Here is a 19,727-nt window from a genome sequence, read left to right as displayed (position 1 = left end):
AAATCTTTAATGTACCAAGTGTGCATGTTGCACTTGGCATGGTTTGGTTAGAATCAATTTCATCTTCAAAAAAACTGATACTTGCATCATAGTCATAATAGCCTTATGCCAAAAATTGTCAGTGAACATCATTTCTAGTTCCTGCTTGCTTCTGTTGGAACAAAGTGGGCGCTAAAAAACCCCCACAAATCTCTGAAAATATTAGCGATAATACCCTCAAACACGTGGACGGCAAAAGCAAAGCATGGGATTAAACAAAAACAGATCAACAGGAGGCTGTAAACATAGGGCTAAACATTTAGAGATATTTTTGTGTTGTTGTTGCAGAAGTTTATTCATGAGGAGCTGAGTGTGAAGCTCGCGTCGTAGTAAAAGTTGTAAATTGAGTGAAGGGAACAACATGGGACCCTTTAAATATTGCATACAGTCAAATCTGGGTTGCCTAATAACACGCTGGTGTTTTCTCGAGTGCCAGAAGGTGACTTGCTCGCTTTGTTCGCAAGTTTTTCAGGATGTAGCCGGTGAGTGTGAACCGACGCTGGAAGCCCCTCGGAGCGCCGTCTGCCGAGGAGACAGCAGCCATGAGGCCGGTGTTTTTCTTTCTGTCTTTTTTTTTTTTCTTCCCTCGGATGGTCATACCCAGAAAGGACTGGTGGTGAGCGTTGCACTGATCGCCCTCTGCCAAGCCTGCAGCTCGTCACACACACACACACACACACACAGAGAAGACACACACGAGCGCCGCCGAACAGGAGCCTATCGCACGCTAAACAAAAGGGGCCGCATTCCTGACGTATTCCCACACGAGGTTACATCCTGCAGTGGGGGAAGAACGGGATGCTGGGAATCCGCTGGGGGAATCGGCCGAGAAGGACGCTTCCTCCGCCGAAGGACTTATCGGCACTGTTTATGTTTTTCACCACTCTCCCTCCCTCCCTCCCCCTCCGTCTCTGACTTCATTATCTTCATCTCCCGATCCATCTCCTCCTCCCCTCCCGCTCAGATCCCTCTTCCCGCTCCTCTCTCATCCCTCCCGCCGGGATTGCGAGGTTGGATCTGAAACTTTGGTCTAATATTTGCCGAGATGCGAAGGGAAAAAAATCGTGTGTCGGAATTTCTTGATGTCGTCGTTGAGCGAGTGGCAGGGCGAGACTGTAACACGGCAAATGTGTATTTTTTTTATTTTGTCAAACTGCAGCAAACAGCCCTGTCTTTAAGACATGTGCTTGTGTGGTTTGTGAATGTGTGTGTGTGTCCATGTCAAGGACCTTGGAGCGGTGTTGTGGGGGTGGGGGAGCGGTTGAGTGGGTCCACAACGTGAGCGAGTTGCAATAAAGAAGTGAAAAGGAGGAAAAGGGAGAGTGGAAGAGGAGGAGGAGGAGGAGGAGGAGAAGGAGGAGTGGGAGGTTAGGAAGGGTCCTCCTGCCTTATATGGGAATCCATGCTGCTTCGCTTGTGGCGCCGTCTAAGAGCTGGAGTTCACGAGCTCGCAACACGCACCGGGGCTGCAGCTGTCTTGCCAAGCGGAGCCTCGAACGCGTTTTTTTTTTCCCTCCCCATTTTGTGGCGCGATTACACGCGTGAGAGACGAGTAATTGAGCTTAAGAAGGGAAAAAAACAACAAAAACGAAACCGAACGTTTGAGGCGGCGGACGAGGCCGGGCTGGGTCGCGTCGACTGGGCGAAGTTGGCGAGCGAAGACAGGAGGTGACGGGAGGGTGAAGGGGGCGGAGGATGAGGGGAGGTTTGGAGATGAGTTGGGGGCTCGGGGGGGGAGAAACAGCTGGAGAGGGTGGGGGAGAGAAGGAGAGAGACTCAGGTGGGCTCAGTGTTGTCCAGAGAGAGGAGCCAGCTCCCCCGAGGCCTTGGGAACGAACACACACACACACACACACACACACACACACACACACACACACACACACAGACAATTCTCAGTGCGTCTCATAGTTTAGCCTTGATTCCTCTCTTCTTCCCCACACACACACACACACACACAGGCGCACGCACACACGCACACCTCAGACGCACCAGCTGCTGCGGCTCTTTCAAAGCTCCCTTCCCTCGGCGTCCCTCTCCCACTCTCTGCGGCAAGAAAACAAACTCCTCGCCCGCTCGCCTTGGCCACCACATAGCCATCCAAAACTGCACAGGTGTGTAAAAAAAAAAAAGAAAGAAGAAAAATAAGAATTAGAAGAAGAAGAAAAAAAAACCTGGACGTGTGGTTGAGAAGATTGAGCCGGTGTCGCTGACAGATTTCACCTTTTCTTTCCTCGCGGCTGTCACGGATGCGGCAGCCGTAGGGGGCTGCAGCGGTGAGACGGGCCGGAGTTTGAAACAACAGGAAGTGGAGAAGAAACCATGAAGACACACTTTCACACACACACACACCTACACACGGCTCGTTTGCTTTCCTTGGTCGCTGGCAGACGGATCTTCTACAGTCTCTGCCCTGCACAGTCCTGCCGTTAACGATGTGCCTGTCACGCCTTCAACGCCCCCCTCCCCGTCCTGACGGCAACTGCTCGTCTCCCTCCGAGGAAACTCGTTGAGATTGATGATTGAAGAGGAGTACGGACATTACACCGGTGTTGTATCCACAGGTGTTGTATCGCGCTCCAGTTGTTTTGTTCCTTTGCGACGACAGAGGTTAACCTGAAGTTAACGCGCTGAAAAGACTCACATCGCCCCCTAGTGTCCGGGAGGTGGACGCGTTCCCGTCAATAATTCAATTTTCTCAGCTGCATGTAAACCGGGACAAGGAGAGAAGTCCGATTAGACGAGAAAACTGAATTATGATCTTAGACCGATTAGGCCCTGCATGGAAACATAGTCCGCTTCACCCCTCCCCCACCACCGCCAGCGCTCTAGCAGACACAATCTCCCTCCCCACACTGACCCACCCTCCACCTCCCTCCGGGGACCAGCTGCATCACATGGCGGGGAGTGACGCCCGGCTTACCTGAACCGCTCGTCCGTGAATCCGTTGGGGGGGGGGGCGCTTAAAAAAACACTCTCGGGCGCAGGCCACACAGGGGAATTACAAATATACTGTACATGCGGTTGCGCATATGCGTATGCACGGCAACACAAACAGCATTTTTGAAAAATCTGCCTCCTCCTCCCGCCTCCGAGGCCGTCAACGTCTCGACATCAAACATCCTGATGTGGGAGGTTCTAATTTGGACTGACCTGCACCTGGGGATCCCGAGCAAATGAGTCTGGAAGTCCCAGGTGACGACCCACTGATCAGAGTAGAAAACTTTTCTTTTTTTTCTCCACACTGCCTTCCCCCTAAATCCCATTATCTGGCGGCCGCGACGAGCCCTGCTTCACCGACTTTTGCGGTGATTAAGACAAACACCAGGCAGGAGAGGAGAGAGGAGAGGAGCAAAGAGGAGGAGAAGCGCCGCCAGGCTCTGAGGTGGGGGTGGTCAGACAGACAAGGAGTGAGTCAGACGGGCCACACATCCTCCTACATGCGCTGTCGGTCCCGTCCAATAAAAGTGCAAATGATATGTAAAGATCAAGTCCGGTGTTGTCGGCCCCTGAGCCGCTTTTAATCTGCCTGTGTGTTCAGGGCTAAGCCGGCGCCTATGTGACATCAGTGAGAGGGGACGCTGGGAGTGTGTGTGTGTGTGAGGCGAGGTTGGACAAGCACCTCTGACATCATTGGACATACGTGCACGTGCGTGTGTGTGTGTGTAGCTGCGTTTCCATTACAGTTTTTTCGCAAAATAAAAGTGATATTTCTTTTTCAAAGTTTAGCTGCTTCCATGACCAGTTTCTTTAATTGCGATATTTAGGTTTTGCTCAATTCTAATGGAAACGCAGCTAGTGTGACAGTGCACGTATCCTTCTCGCAAGGCCCCTGAGGGCACAGAGGAGACTCAAAGATGTGAGTGAATCAGTGCACGGCTGCTGACGTCAGACTTGATGGAAACTTGATAAAGTTTCCCAGCAGTCAAAGGTTCTTGTCAGATGGCCCAACCTACCAATCAATGGAAACTTTTTTTCTGACACCTCGCTATTTTGTTCCCACTTTGGCAACTCAGGATGTCGCACGCACCGACATGCTGGACTGTCGACGAAAAAAAAAAACATCCAGTGGCGGCTGTAGAAAGGCTGTTAACCTTTCTGGGCAGCTGAATCACTCACATCTCAGCTCTTCCCAACGTCCAGCCAGGCCAAGGTTCTCACTTGCTCTTTACATTTCAGTAGACTCCATCACCGGCCAGCATTAGTTAATAGAAGCAGGAGAAGACACTCAATGTCGCAAACAACGGCTGTGTGTAAATAGATTTGTGTAGATGCTGCTATAGTTTTATCATAATTGGAAAGAATGTTAACATCAGATGAAGAACAAAACTGGGCACCACTTTTTTTGGTTGCCATAGACTTTAATTAACCAGTGCAGTGCTAAGCGGCTAGCCACAGGTTAGCGAGAGGTGGCTAATGTTGGGCAGCAACAAATCAGATCGAATGTGATATTAGTCCATGCTATAACTGTTTATAGACTTGCAGAAGCTTCCTGTTTTTTATTCACAACAACCACCTTTGTCTCATCAAAAGACACAGATTGGTGCGGTTACATTGCGACCAAATCCAGTTCTACCATATGGACAATCTGGCCACCTGCCCAAGGACGGAAAGGAGCACTTTACAATTTTTATTTATTTATTTATTTATTTATTCAACTTCCCCTTTAGCTTGATCGCTAAATCAGAAGATAAAATGTTCAGTTCCTCCACAAACAATCCGTCTCTCTCCCGATTGCCTGTTTTATTTGTCAATTATTTGACTAGACGTTTGCACGGCGTTCTGATAGACAGCAGGCTGAAATGCGCTGTGTTGATTGGCTAGAGGGGAGGGTCGCAGATAGCAGGCGGTTCTCGTTCAAGATCAGTGCTAAACTACTCTGGGATGATGTGATTCAGTCTATTGTTGTTTTAATGGCTGTGAGGGAGAGGGCTGGGATTTATGAAGCTGCTCAGGCAGACTTGCACCCTGCTCAGTTGGGTTGGATGTTCATCTTTTGACCAATGGTTGTGTGATGTGACATGTCAACCAGGCTGGGAGTGACCAAGTTAGCGGTGGTGATGGTGTGTCTGGCTGAATGTCAATACGATTGATGAGTTACTGTAGATAGAACTTTTGATTGTGAGTTATAGTTGTTTGTTTTACTTTTTAGGCATTGACGTAAGTGTTGAAAGTAAATCAGACTAGATTTTGTCAATATGGACACAATTGGAAAAGGTAAGCAAAGCTCGGATGGTGATTGGTTGGTGGTGGGTCATTGAAGGGAAGTATTCAGATTACTGAATAACGGCCCTGTTCCACTCCAGTGTGCAGTGGAACTCCTGCTGATATCAGGAGTAAAGCAAAGCCACGTTGTCCACCATGAAAAGCTCTCAGTACAATTTTCATGTTTTTTATGGTTCTGGTGGCAGTGGCAAATCTCTTCATTGGCAGCCATTGTTTATAACTTGCAGTCACATCTTTCTCTTGGTCATCTGTTGTTCTCTTTATCCATTGAGGGAAGCTGATTGGTTCGTGGATATTTTTAAAACGTTACCTATTGGATGTTTGCGAGACGTCCTTCCTGACTTCAGGTGAAATGTGAGCCGTCCCGGCTGATTTCGAGAGTTCTGCATAAGATGCCCCTCCAATGGTGATGGCAAAATGATCAAATTGAAGGATGCGGGACACTGCTGTCCACAGTTTCCAACCTCTGCCCCCGCCTCCACCCTCCTCTGAGCCACCCAGCTGTTCAGGGGAGCGCGCGCTAACACCAATCTGACATAGCTGAAGTGGTGTGGGAGAGACAGCTGTACTGCAGTGGCCCAGGGCGCACCCATCATTAGTGCCAGCCTCTCTCTCCACTCCTCCTCCTCCTCCTCCTCCACCTCCGTCCCTCTCTCGGGCTACATCTCCCTCTTTGTTATACCCTCATCGTCTCTGCGCCCCTCCCCGTCAAACTTGCTGACCTGATTTGCGCCGATCCTCCCACCTGTCCGCCACGTCCTCACCTCAACAAAATCAACCGGCATTGTGTCCGCGCAAACACACACACACACACACACACACACACACACACACACACACACAAAGGGGTCTGAGTGACGCGCGCTCACCACTCTGGCGGCTTTTCTTGAATAGATAATTTTCCAAGCCCGGGCTGCACTTATAATGGTCTGTGTGGGCTCCAATGTCAACAGGAGCTCTGTTTGTCGCTCTTTTATGTTTCTGAATGTCCTACCCGTACCCACACGTTGCCCCCTCCCGACCGACCCCCCCCCTTTCATTTGTCTCACAGGAACTCATTATCCGCGCCTCAAATAGCCTATTTCTATCCATTCTTTCCCCCGCCCTATACCTATCTGTCACACCGCTCGCCATGTCGGCGCGCGATGCTGGCAGAGTCTGATTTCCCACTGTGTGCCATTAACCTTTCCCAGCTCCTCCCGGTTAGAGCCGGCAAAGTACATTCCACTGTTTGAGACGGGAGGAGACTTGGGGTTGGGGGGGTTGCACGCTGCGCTCGCTCAAGTGGGATGGGGGGCGGGTGGGATCAGGAGAGTTGGGGGGGGGTTCACCAGCGTCATCATCACGACGTCCTTATTAAGCCTCCGATGAGTGCCGCCGCCGCCGCCGCCGCCGCGTATTCAACTTCTCCCTCCTTTTTACAGTCCACCGGCGTTCTCTTCTTTCGCCCCGGCGCGTTATGTAATTTTTTCCCCCCCTCCATCACTCTCCTCAACTCTGTTGTAGTTGGAGTCTGCGAGCGGGAAGCGGAAGAGAGAGAGAGAGAGAGTGAGAGGGAAAAAAAAAAAATCATTTTTACGAGCGACACATGATGCAAGTCTCACCTCCACGCTCCCCATGTGACATCGCACCAGTGGGTATACGAGGGTGCACATGCGGCGCCAGCGCTCAGATGGCTCGCGGTCGGCGGAAGATGCTTCTTCTTCTTCTTCTTCTCCTTCTTTTTCTTCTTTCTCTCTTTTTTCTTTTTAAAGTCATTTTAATTTAGAACGACTGAGGTGTCATTAACGTTTCACCAAGGCTCGGCGTGCGTGTGCTTTTGAGGACCGTGGGTGAGAGGATGTAGTGTGTGGTCTCTCTAACAAGCTCCCACTCACCCCAGTGGAGGCAGGCAGGCAGGCAGGCAGAGAGGCAGGGAGGCAGGCAGGCAGGCAGGCAGGCAGGCAGGGAAGGCTGAAGTGACTGCGAGGCTGTTTAGAGCAAGTGGGTTGCGTACGGACGTGTCCACGCTCGTGCACGTGCGTGCGTCAGTGAGTGTGTGTTAGTGTGTGAAAAAGAAAAAAAAAAAAAGAAGAAAAAAATGCGCATGTGTGTCCTTTTGTGTGTGCTGTACTGGGATGTGGAAATTGAATGGAGCCTTTCAGATCTACTGCTCGTCTCCCCGGGGGTGAGAGACTGGTTGCCATGGTTATCCTGGAATCCTGCCGCTAATGGGTGGGAGTTTGTGTAGCTCTGGCAACCTGGCCTGTGTGAAGAGAGTGTGTGTGTATGTGTGTGTGCGTGCGTGCGTATGTGTTGGTGTGTGTGTGGGTAGCACGGGGGTGTGGCTGGGTGGAGGAAGCATTCTAGGACATAGGAGGTCACATATTGCGAGAGCACAAGCTTCCACCCCTGCGTGGATGTCATGTTTGTGCGAAGGCTCGACAGGAAAAATGTTTTTTCCCTTCTTCTTGCCCACAAATAATCACAAAAAGAAAACATTGAAACACTCAAATCAACTTTTATTCTCCGTTGAGCCTGGGCAACTATAGCTCACTCACACAATGGCAGAACCTCAGACAAATTTTCAGACGTGTCCACACCTACGAAGTCACGGATATCACACCGGAGCCGTGATGAAATAATCCCCTCCTTTTGCCACATTATTGCAAGTTTGAAACATGACGGGCTGAAAACGGTTAAGCCCGCCTCGCCGTCATCCCCATTACCGTCCCTATAGCCTCAAGCGGGCAGGGACTCTTCGCCGGGCGCCGAGACCTCCGCTGAACAGCAGCGCAGCGGCTGGTGAATAATGAAAAACCTCTGCACGGGCGGATGGATAGATGGATGCGTTTTTTTTCCCCCTGCGAGCGCTGCCCTCCCTGACACAATTTTCAGACGCGATTATGGACGCCCGTCTACGAAAGAGTCTGGAGAACATGCGAGCGGGCCACAGAGCACATGCTAATTGGGGTGTGTTATTTAAATTGCGCCGCGCGTTTTCCCTTCCAAAAGCTTTTTTCTTCTTCTTCGACGACAGCGGAGCCGCGTACGCGCTATTGTTGCCGAGTGTATAGGATATACGCCGACGATATGCAATGTGACCAGATAATCCCGCTTTTTCCCATTCCCAGTGTTCTGGTAGAAGGGGATCAGTCTCCGCCGAGTCCCACAGATGTCTTGGCTCCCGTTTCTCCTGGAAGACTGATCCATATGTTGCGCGAAAAAACCCTGTGGATTTAAAGGAACTTGGCTCAGGAATTCGCTCCTCACCATTCCAGTCGTTGCGCGGGGCCAAATTCACTGTGGCCTGGAAACATTAGGGAAAATGTTTCACTTGTACGCCGTCCAGCAGGCATAAAAATAGAAAATAAAAAGCCTGTGTTGTGATTTCCTTCACGCAGGATACTTGCAGAACAAGCGGGCGCCCGGGACGCGGGGCCGTGAGGCCCGGGGATGAAATCATCCATCAGGAAACTGGCTGTTGACAAGAGTGATGTGGTTTTTGGTTCATTTTTGAACCACCCCTCGCCCCCCCCGACTCTTTAAGAGCCGTGCAGGGCTGTGCATAAAATACGCCTCAGATCACCTCAAACCGCGGTGAGCGGAGGCTGAAGAATGCGGGTCGGCCCGGCCGCGCAGCCAAGCTTTTGCAAGTCATGGCGGGGGTTGGGGGGGGGGAGGGGGTCAGATCGTCTCGGCGGTTCCACCCCTTTGCTCCTTAGCCCAGATTTATGCTATTCAGTTATATAATTGAAAGAAAGAAATGCCGAAGTCCAGCCACGGGGCACCAGACCTCCAGAACAACCACATGATCAGCAACTTTCTGTACGGCAGTCGGAAAGAATGAGGCGGCTATTAACCGTTCTGAGAGACGGACGCTGATACGCTTGGATATATGACAGTTTGTCAATACAGGGGCTGAAGTTTGGGAATCTATTTTTTTGTTCAGTTTTTTTTTGGACCCTCCCTTGCACGCTCTTAGATAACCATGCGTTAAGTGAATATCCGGCCCTTCTTATGTAATGAATTCCTTCCCCCGGCCGCTGCTGCACAAGCGTAGAAAGACTTGAAGGAGTGACAGCGCAAGCTCACCGGTTCACAGGAACACCCAACACACCCGCCACATTCTTCGGCTTCTCATCACTGGCATTTCAAAAGCCCTTGGTACCGCGTCACCATGACAGCCTTTATCAGCCTTTTTTTATTATCATTATTATTATTATTATTATTATTATTATTATTATTATTTGCACCCCTACTCTACCCATCCCCCACCTCCTCCTCCTCCTCCTTCTCCCCTCCCCTCCTCTCCCTAACTCGTTGGCCCCCTTTTTTTTCTTCTTCTGATTTCCACTCCCTGGCCCAGACAGTCTTAGCCTTGACTCCCGGCCACCCCATGCTCTCACTGTCCAACTATTTAACTAACCGCAGAGAAACAGCTTTAATTTCAGCTTACTGCTTCAGCCCCGCTGAAAGCGAGCATCGCTTGGGGGTCTTTCTGGAAAACCGAGGGGCGGGAGGGAATGGGGGGAGGGGGAGGCGACCAAGAAGACCCAGGCTGCTGGAGCGGGGAGAACAACAGCACTGTTGCAGCGAGACCTTGCAGGCCCTGGAGACACATACGTCAGTCAGAGCACCCCCCCCAACCCTCCCTCCCTCCGGGACCCTTTCAGTTAGTTATGGCTCTTTAAATGCCTGTTTGCCCAGTGAATGGAAGTGAGGTTATTGGCTCGCCAGTAGCCAACGACTGAAAAGGAAAACAATTCATTCAAGTGTGTTGTAAGTTTTCCCTTTTTTTTTTTTCCACGTGGAAAATGTTCCTCTTCTCTTGCTCTGCGGCGTTGTGGCTAAACGCGCTCTATAAACACGTAGCGGTGTAACGTTTCAGCTATGTGCATCATCCAGTCGTTTTCAATAACAATCGGAGGATTGCGACACCTCTGTCTAAACATCGACCAAGTCCCCTTGAATTAAGTCTACACCATTTATGGAATTACATTGTAGTTCAAAATTGAGAAGTTATGTTTTTTTTTGTTTTGTTTTTTTTGCCGACAAATTAGCCTTCTCCGATCCAGATTTGTCAGCCTTTCACCGTCCATAAATATCGACTTTTACAGCTGTCAAAGTTGCTGGCACGCACCTGTGACATTAATGCTGTGGCCTTGCCGCGCCATAAATTACATTTATATAACCGCCGTACCGATGGAAAAAAGAGAAAAGAAAAGAAAGAAGGTTATTTCAAGTTGTTTCATTTTCTTTTGTCAGTTTCCAGACTTTCAATCAAGGAGCGAGGGAAATCTCTCTTCTCCCTCGGGGAGACATCCGTTCTTACTCTACTGTTTTTCTCCGGCTCTGCTCCATTCAACGCCAAACTCCTCACCACGTGGAAAAACAGATTTTTGGCTCACTGAACCCCCGCAAAGCTTTACTGTGCCTACAGTAAATGTCTGCTTAAAGCTTAAATATAGAATATTGTTGACTGATTCCTGTAGTCTGTGTAGTGCCTGCCCACAAATATTTTTTTTTCATGCTGGGGTGTTAATTTTGGGACCATTCACTGGGATTATTTGAAAAGGCTGTGTTGCTCCTTTACAGCATGTGCCTTTGCCTGCTTTAATCTCCTGTTGTCTTCCTGTAATGCCAGTGTAACCTATCCGTGGTAATTACACCTCTGCGCTGTGGTGAGCTGCCATAGCTGTTAGGACCCTTTCAAGAAAGTACACAACAGAGAGATTATGGTCAAGTGTGCGGTATTTTGAATTTGCAGTACCATACATTCAGGTTGAAGTTAAATAAAAGCAATTTTGGGCATTTTTTTAAAAAATGGTTTTCCAATGTTTTTAAAATATTTGTATAGCCCCTTTAAGGGATGCACTTTCAATTTGTCCACATTTTTGGACATTTTAATTGAATCTTGATTTTTAATTTGTTTGCTGTATTATACTGATTCAGGGAACCATGGGAGACTGGTTGGTTGAGGTGAACAAAAACGTCCCTGAATGTAAAGATATGTGAATGCTGAGAGTTGTTCTGATTCAGCTTTACCTGAATTGTGTGCGTGACCTTTAATCAGCTGCCGAACTAAATCAAGCGAATGGTTTGTTCCGTATGCCTCGAATGTTGGATTTTTGCGAGTTTAGGCTTAATTACACCATCCACTGTGAAGTTGGAAAGCTGGAGACGCCCCATCAATTCAGAATTCCGAGCTGGTGTGGCTGCCCTGGGTCTCAACGTCAGGGGGAAACTTTCAGCATTCGCCGTTTCAGCATCGGCTGTTTTTCTGTCTTTCCTGTTTTTGTGTTGACCTGATTTATATTGTACCGTTGCTTTGCTCTCATGCACAAACCATCACGTTAGGTGTTGTTTCTAGCTGTACAATTGCGATTTGCAGGTGTTTCCATTGAATGGTGTGAAGCGCATAAGCTGTAATTCTCGCAAAATCTCGTCCCGCAAGATTTATGAGAGTTACGTTTGCTTTTGTTTGTTCACGTTTGTTTGCTGTCAAGAATGGTTGTTATATTTTTCTCTTTGATTACTTGTGAAAAATATTCCGTCTCCTCCTCCGTCCAAACATAACGCGCCATTTTCACTTGAAGTGAACTGGTCACGTGAACCTGCATGCGATGCCACAATCTGTGACTCGTAAATGCGAAAAAAATGTTTCCACTACACCTTTGCGATATACCTCTATATCAGTACGTCTGGAAAAGCCACCTTATGTGAGCGTTAAAGCTTTTAGCCATATTTGAGAGGTTTTTCGAAGTTTCAGTGTTTCCATTAGCAGTTTTTTCTTGCGATATTTAGGTTTTGCACAATTCTCGGCGTAATGGAAATGCAGATACTGTTACTGGTATCGACTTACATTACCAGTGGACCCCCACTCCGCCCCTCTCCACATCCCGCCACTTACAACATGAACAAATATGGCACCATTCCCAGGTCCAGCTCTTCATCCGTTGGATCCAGTGAACTTGGCTATAATAAGACATTAGAGTAAAAAAAAAAATGTTTATATATATATATATATATATGTATATGTATATATATATATATATATATATATATATATATATATATATATATATATATATATATATATATATATATGTGTATATTCGAGCATTGCTTCGTTATTGTTAAAAGTTGGACAGCACGCGTCATTGGGTGTGGTCAGAAGCAGATTTGTTTTGGCCCTTCTGACCAACAACTTGCAACAAAGTAAAGTCCACCTTGGCGCAATCTCGCTGACACACAATGAAGTGCACTTGAACATCACTTGTTCTTGTGAACAAAATAAATGTGGAAACAAAAAGTGAGGAATATTTTCCAGGAAAGCTCGGAAATGTGTGTGTGTGTGTGTTTCTGCTGACACAGTAGACTGTGGATTTGTCTGGATGAAGGGGAATACATTTATGGTTTTTGAGCAGTGAGGGCCCACGCCAGCGACCCTAGGGTCTTGTTATCCTCTCCTATGCCTGTGCTCTTGGGGCAACTTTAATGAATACTCCTGCTCCAGCGGTCTTCTGGCTCCAGTCAGGCTATATCGACAGGACTGCACCCCCTCCACCGCTGCCGTTGCCGCCGCCGCCACCATGGCGATTCAAGCGCCAACCCCCTCCTCCCTGGCTGTGGCTTCCTGTCCAGCCAAGCAGGTCTTCCTACAGCAAGACGGAGGCCTTAGGAGGGAGACGGCGGTGAGGCTAGGTGATTCAGCTGAATAATTGATGTGAAGCGCCCACTGGGGGGAACTCCTTGCGAGTTTGGTCTGAGCGCGCTGACCACCATGTGTGCGTTTGCTGCCTATTTTTTTGATGGGGGGCAAGGGGGGGAACTTTGGGAGTATAAAAAAAACAACTCCAGAAATCTCAAATAAACACCGTCAGCCGATGAGACTTCAATTGTAAACAGCGCAAAGAGGAGTGAGCTCATTCCTGGTACCCCAAACTAATTACAGATCCCTGAGATACACAGAGATATAACAGTTACCGGGGCCACCTTCCATTTAATTGTTCAATCGCTTTTAAAACGTCCAAGGAACTTTAGAAAGTGACATAAATGGAAGAATTTAGCGAGCTGTTTATTTGAAGACAATTCTTTTCCCTTGCTAAAACACAAAAACTCAGACGTGTTCCAAGAGACCCATTCTTGCTCAACGTGAACAAACAGCGGCTGCTAAACGTTACAGTGGTTAGTTCTTCAATTGAACTTGGCCAAACAAGCGCAGCAGAAACTCCGACAGTGAGGTTTTCAGTGATGTAATCGTTTCTGTAAACAAGACGAAAGACAGCTTTGGCCTCGTTATCTGTCATGTGGATGGAATACAACACTTCAGTCGACTCCCAGACATGCATTAACCAGGTTCGGCCGCCCCCCCCAACTTTGGTCGCATACGTGGGCATGTGCCGGGTCAAACCGAGTCCTTGAGTTCATGTGGAGGCCTGTCAAAATTCTCAGCACACGGACAGCAGGAATCTTTCAGCCGAGGCAGCTGTCTGTTCCTTTTAACATAAAGAACCCCAATAGTGTTGCCATGGCAGCCAAGGCCAGAGGTGTATATGCTTGTCTGCCTGAATGAAGAAGAGGTAACCACACCAGGGATTGGATAGCACTGACCTTAAGGAATCGCAATGAGAGGTCCTCAGACCTGTTTACTGTCTCGCTCTTCTTTATTCAGACGTTCAGACAAGTAGATCAAATATGTGTTCCAAATCGCAGGCCTGCGTTGTAGTGTTCCCAAGGACTTTACACTTCACTGTGGTGCCCCACTGTCAAAGGGGATAGTGTTGTATCAAATTGCAACCACTGTTTTGAACGGGCTGGATTTTGGAGTGCCACTCAGCCAGTCTCTTTGACAGACATTGAAGAAATATGACAGTTTAATTCCCATTATAATCATGAAAATGAAAAAGTTGCAAGAAAGATTTGTGCCACACAAAGTTGTTTGTGTTTTTGTGTACACTGACAATAACGATTTTGCCCACCACAGTGTTGAATATCGCATTATCTCGGATCTAGAGCCTGATTAGGAAAGAGCATGTAAGCTAGCCAGCGGTTGCTAAAATTAGCTGACACCTAACGCTCATACTCCACTTTCACTTTTTCAACAATTTGGCTTTCACTGAGTGTCTGAAGTGTCCATTAGGCCTCGCTCAAGTTTTGGACTGTTGTAAGTGTGCAGTTTTGCATGCCTCTCTTTGTGAACATTCTCAAAATGTTAAGTCATAGCACAGAAGTGTGTTATTATGGACTCGACCGTGCAGGCTGTGGTCATATTTGCGTGCAGGTTTTTTTGTTATGTTAGGTGATACTCCAGGACAAAGGTGAGTGTCTGAACAATTTGGTACCCAAGTTTGTTTTGGGTTTGTATGGGAGTTCAGGGATGTGGGAGGAAATGATTGTACCAGAGATGTACGACTTACAAGAACAAGCCTGTGTTAAACAAATCTCCCTTAATGTTTTGGTCGTGCATCGGAATTTTTTCCAGCCCAAGACATCATAGACTCCTGTGCTTGTTTCTCTACTGATGCAAGAGCTGGAGATCAAATCAACAAGCCAACCTAAAGTGCATGCCACAGGGGACACTCTGTTGTTTTTCAGGGTCCAAGAGCGAGAGCACATGGTGTCTAACGGTACAGTCCGAGTGTGTGATGAATGCGGGGGGACGCTCAGAACACTAACACGTCTGGAATGCCCCCTGCAGAGCGAGGACTTCGGGGTTGGATCTGTGTTTATAGGAGCGTCTTGGCAGGAAGAGGCAGGGACCCGGTCCAGAATAACGGAACAACAGTGGAATGCGGTGCAGCGGGGAATATCCTGAGTCAAACACAAGGCAGTCCCGGGGTTTAAGGAGGAGCACTTTGCGGCAAGACCCTATCGACTCCCGAGTGCCGCTCTCTCCACTACTACAACACCGCGGCAGAAGCAGTGTTTTGTTTAATTTTCCTCCTTCCATTTTACACCCGAGCTAAATTGGAAGACCACGTCTCATGGAATATCTCTCAAACCTGTGACTCATTCACTGAAAAAAAAAAAAATCTCCATCCAAATGTGTGAGCCTCAACTGTGGCGGCGTCGAAGTCACAGTGAATGTGAAGTGTTAGTATTCCTCTTCAGGCTGTGCATTAGGCCGGATGCCACGCACCTTCGCCCACATGCCTCCCACGACCCAGCGCCCGTATATAGAGGGCAGAATCCGAGCCCAAGCTGCAAGCAGGCAGATAAAGACAATCTCATTGATGTAGGAGCAGCTCAGCGGTGAAAAAGAAGACATCTCTGACACAAGCCTACTTGTGTTACCCGCGGTAGAGGAATCAGATTAACCACCGCGAGAGCGCCGCGCTAAACGCTCGGAGGCACCGAGTCAGCGTCTGCATTCATAGGCAGATGTGGTGCAAATGTGGAAATATGAATATGCGTACGTACCTGGCCGCAAAAACCTGCTGGCTTGTGGAGGGAGAGACCTTAAACGGAAGGCAGTGACAAGTCGCTTGATTCCACCAAATTCCCCCCCGGAGGGGCATTCGTTTCTTGTGCTCGTAATGACATAAATATGTAGTGCGGAGCGACGGCGAACGACGTCGTTTTCACCCACAAACGCGGTCTTGCGAACTCAAACATCCTGCCACACCTCGTGGTGTTTTCACGCGAAAACCGAGGGGGCAAAAAAACACGGAAAGAAAGTTGAACGTGCGAATCCGACGTGTCCCTTCTGGGAATTCAACACGCTTTACCTGGTTCGCTCAATCGTGTTTGCGCAACGAAACCAGCAAGTCGCAACCGCCATCCACTTTTCCCCTGAGAGACGTTCGACAAATGCCTTCTGCGTCTTCGCGATGCCAAGGCGGACTTCCTTCCTGCCCTTTCCGTCGCCGTCGGGCCGCGGTGAGCGGTAGTTTGAACTGCAGTGGAGATGGCCTGTGTTTGCCCTCCTCTCCCCTCCCCAACACCACCACCACCACCACCAGCGCACTCCGGGCCTGTTTCCTCTCACTCTCTTTGTCTGTTTTCTCTTGCTCTGCCTCCTGCCAGACCTCTCTACTTTACACCCCCCGCCCCACACCTACCCCTCTCTTCCCTTCCCTTCCCTGCACTTCCCTTCTTTCCCTGAAAAGCAACTCCTTGGCAACCAGTTGCGGCGTCTCAACCAGAAAAGGTAGACAACCTCCCTGTGGTGCCACGGCAACCCGGTGCAACATCAGACAGCCGGTACAGCTCCCTACATTATTAACCAGAAACAGCCGAGAGGAGGTGGTGGTGGTGGTGGGGGTTCTGCCTGTCAAGGGTGGGATCGCCGACGACGTGCGGGACAGATAAAAAGAGCAAAGAGGATGAGGATGGCGGGGACACTCGCCCCCAAACTACGTCTCAGAAGGAGCGGCCGGTGGAGGGACTTCCAACGTTGACGTGCGCCGCCGAGGGAGAGCGCGCACGAGGGAGAGCAAGAGGTTCTGAAACGGTTACATTCAGCCAAACCCACAGGGGGATCAATAGGGAACATCTGGGTCCAGGGTGGACAGGGCAGCTTTTGTTTGCAGGCAGTACATTGGCCTGACACCTCACCCAGATTCTCTCCGGGTTTTCTACATCGGGGGAGGGAGGAGGGGTGGGTGGAGGGGATGGAAGGAGGGAGGGAGCGAGGGAGATGTTGCTGGCGGGATCCAGGGAGGGAAAAGGTGTTTGCTTTTTCTGCCGGCAGAGAAAAAAAAAGAAAAAAGATTCTTTGTAAGGCTGCTGCTTGTGCCATTTTTTTCTGGAGGAAAATTTGAATCTATTTATAGCAAGTAAATTGGCTTTTTTTTGGAGGTTGTAATTTTTCTTTTTAGATAATGGGAACTAAGGGAAGGATTGTGTTCCAGTCGTCTTAAGGTATCGTGTTGTTTACCGTGGGCTTAAAAATCAGTTGAAACCCAAAAGTCAACACATGCCCAGGGTAATTGGAGGGAAAGAAAACAGATGTGTGCAAAATATATTGGTTTGTATACATTAGGAAGTCAATGCAAGATAAGTTTGCATGACTCGCTTGCCTTGTGCTGACTTTTCTTTTTTGCTTGCAGCATAAACATAATGTGCTGGATCAGTATGACAGTAACTTACAGCATGTGGGACCCTTGAACCCTGGGCATTTATCTATCAAGCGCATATGTGTTACTTGTATTTCTCTTTGATTATTATCATTCAGATTATCTTGGGGTGATGACCCTTTGTGACATTACAATGGGCTGACTGCGAAAAGTGGAACTGGAAAAAGAAGTTTAGTCACAAAGTGGAAGTTAACTAGCCTGGGAGATATATTAATGTCTTTGTGACATCACAAAGGGCTGATTTCTCGATCTAAGTGCCTTAGCATCCACTTTCTGGAAAGTGAACCAAGCAGCGGAAGAAGAGGGACTTTTCCAAATTTCAAGGGTGTTCAGTGACTCGGGGACTATAGGCCCAATTTATTGGAAAACACAGCAAAAATAATGAAGCCGTTTCTGTAACAGTTTATTTGCAGCTGTGGGGAAATGTGGTTGCAGCAGTTCACACGTGGAATTTCAAAATAGATAAATAACATAATACATCAGACAATGACCAAACATCCAACATACACAGAGCATAGCAGTCACTTCAAATATTTGTATACTTCTACATACCAGCTGAGCAAGCTTTAGGCTAGCTATTAGGCAGTTTCATAGCCTGTGGCACACATGAGAAATTTGCTCTGTTTTTAATAATAATAGTGTGTATTAATAATGAATCACAAAAAAAAATTGAGCTGACAAAGCTTGTCATTTGTCCGGTTTGGAAAATATACTTAATTTTATAGCAAATTACAGTGTGAGCCAAATTAATTTGATTAAATTCTAATAGTTTCTCATAGTTCCCTTCAAAAAGAGAATCCTGTAGTCTTCATCAGGTGTCGGAGCCTCTCCCTGCCTGCCAGCCAGCCAGTCAGACAGCCCCTGTTTTATTTTCGGCTCGAGATAAATGCACCTCTCCCAATCCGCCCCGCACTTAAAAACGGCTAATATGAAATATGCTAATGTTAGCAAGGAGGGAGGGAATGAACGCAGCAAAAAGAGAGCCAAACACCAATGAAGGGAAAAAGTGAGGGGCTTGAAGTGGCTCGAAAAGGCGCGGAAACTGGAAAGCACAGAGAGTTGGAGGTCGGTTTACCAGGAGGTTGGAGGAGGAGAGAGGAGAGGTAATGAGGCCGGTGACTGCCTTTACACCTCGTCTCTGTGGAAACTAATTGGGAGAGAGCTGGAGGGCACTAATTTGAGCACTCTGCCGGGTAAATGTAGTGCAACGGACTATGAAGGGTAAATCAATGTACTACCTCTGCCTACACCTTGCCTTCTCCACCTCGCAGCACCCCCGGTCTACCCTCCCATTATTGTTTCCTAATAAAAATTCCATTGACTGCGACTGAGCTCGTGGGCAAGAAGGTATCGACCTGCGCGGACATCGTGCCTGCTGATGAGGCGCAACAGAGTTCGCCTTGCCGGGCCGCCCAATACAAAAAGGAGGGGAAAACCAAAAATCGAGACGACCTCAGACCTCCACTTTAGCTTCTTTGCTTTAGCGCGGCTTCACCTCTGCCGTTCATGTTGGCCCTCAACCGCGTTCCTCCCCCCGAGGATTCTTGGGGTATCATCAGAGGGGCGTGTAGCGATCGTCGCGCCGCCGGGATTACACAGAATGCGTCGTGCTAGAGCGCATGTGTGTGCGTGCGCGAGGGTGTGTGTGTTCCCTCCCAGGGCGGTGGCGCTGTCTGTCGGGAGAAAAGGAAACAGAATGTATAGTTACCCCCCGTAGTGAGCCCAAGGGTGGCTGAACGAGGAGCCAGAATTTGGGAGGTCTTAAGGGGATTTATCCTCACCCTCAGGCTCGGGGATATAGTGAGCTTTTCATCGCTCACATAACAGGAGCCCTGCTCTTCCCAACGTACACAGGGAGGCTCAACAATGCTGAGAGGGAGAGGGAGAGAGAGAGAGAGAGAGAGAGAGCGAGAGAGAGAGACGGGCAAACAAAGAGGCGGCTATGTGGCCCCCGGCGGCAGGAGGACTCGAGGGTTCGTCAGACTGACAGAGTCGAAGTCCCCCGTTTGAGGACAAACTTCCAGGACAAACTTCCAATTCCAAAGACTTGGAGGGGTGGGGGCGGGGTTGGAAAACCAGCTCACTACCTCGCACTGATAGTATGTGTTGCCCCGACTCCACCTTTTCATTTAGGTTGCCACTTGGAAGACGCTGATCGGCTCCGCTCAGCGCCATCTGCCCCCGTCTTCTCGGTGACTCTGCCTTTGCAGCTCGGCCCCTTGGGAAATAGCTGTGGATAAGTTATTCAATTAGAGGGGCATTATTGGCCCGCTCTCTCCGAGGACGGAGCTGATGATGCTGTGATTATACAGCCCTGAATTCCTTTATGGCTCGGTGGACCCTCCGTGCATGTGCGTGCGTGTGCGTGTTCGTTTGTGCGTGTGTGGAGGAGACCTCTCC

This window comes from Nelusetta ayraudi, unplaced genomic scaffold (genome assembly GCF_046127955.1).
Source record: "Nelusetta ayraudi isolate G7.1 ecotype Tasmania unplaced genomic scaffold, CSIRO-AGI_Nayr_v1 ptg000031l, whole genome shotgun sequence".
Classification (NCBI taxonomy): domain Eukaryota; kingdom Metazoa; phylum Chordata; class Actinopteri; order Tetraodontiformes; family Monacanthidae; genus Nelusetta; species Nelusetta ayraudi.
Note: the sequence above shows the minus strand (reverse complement) of the source record.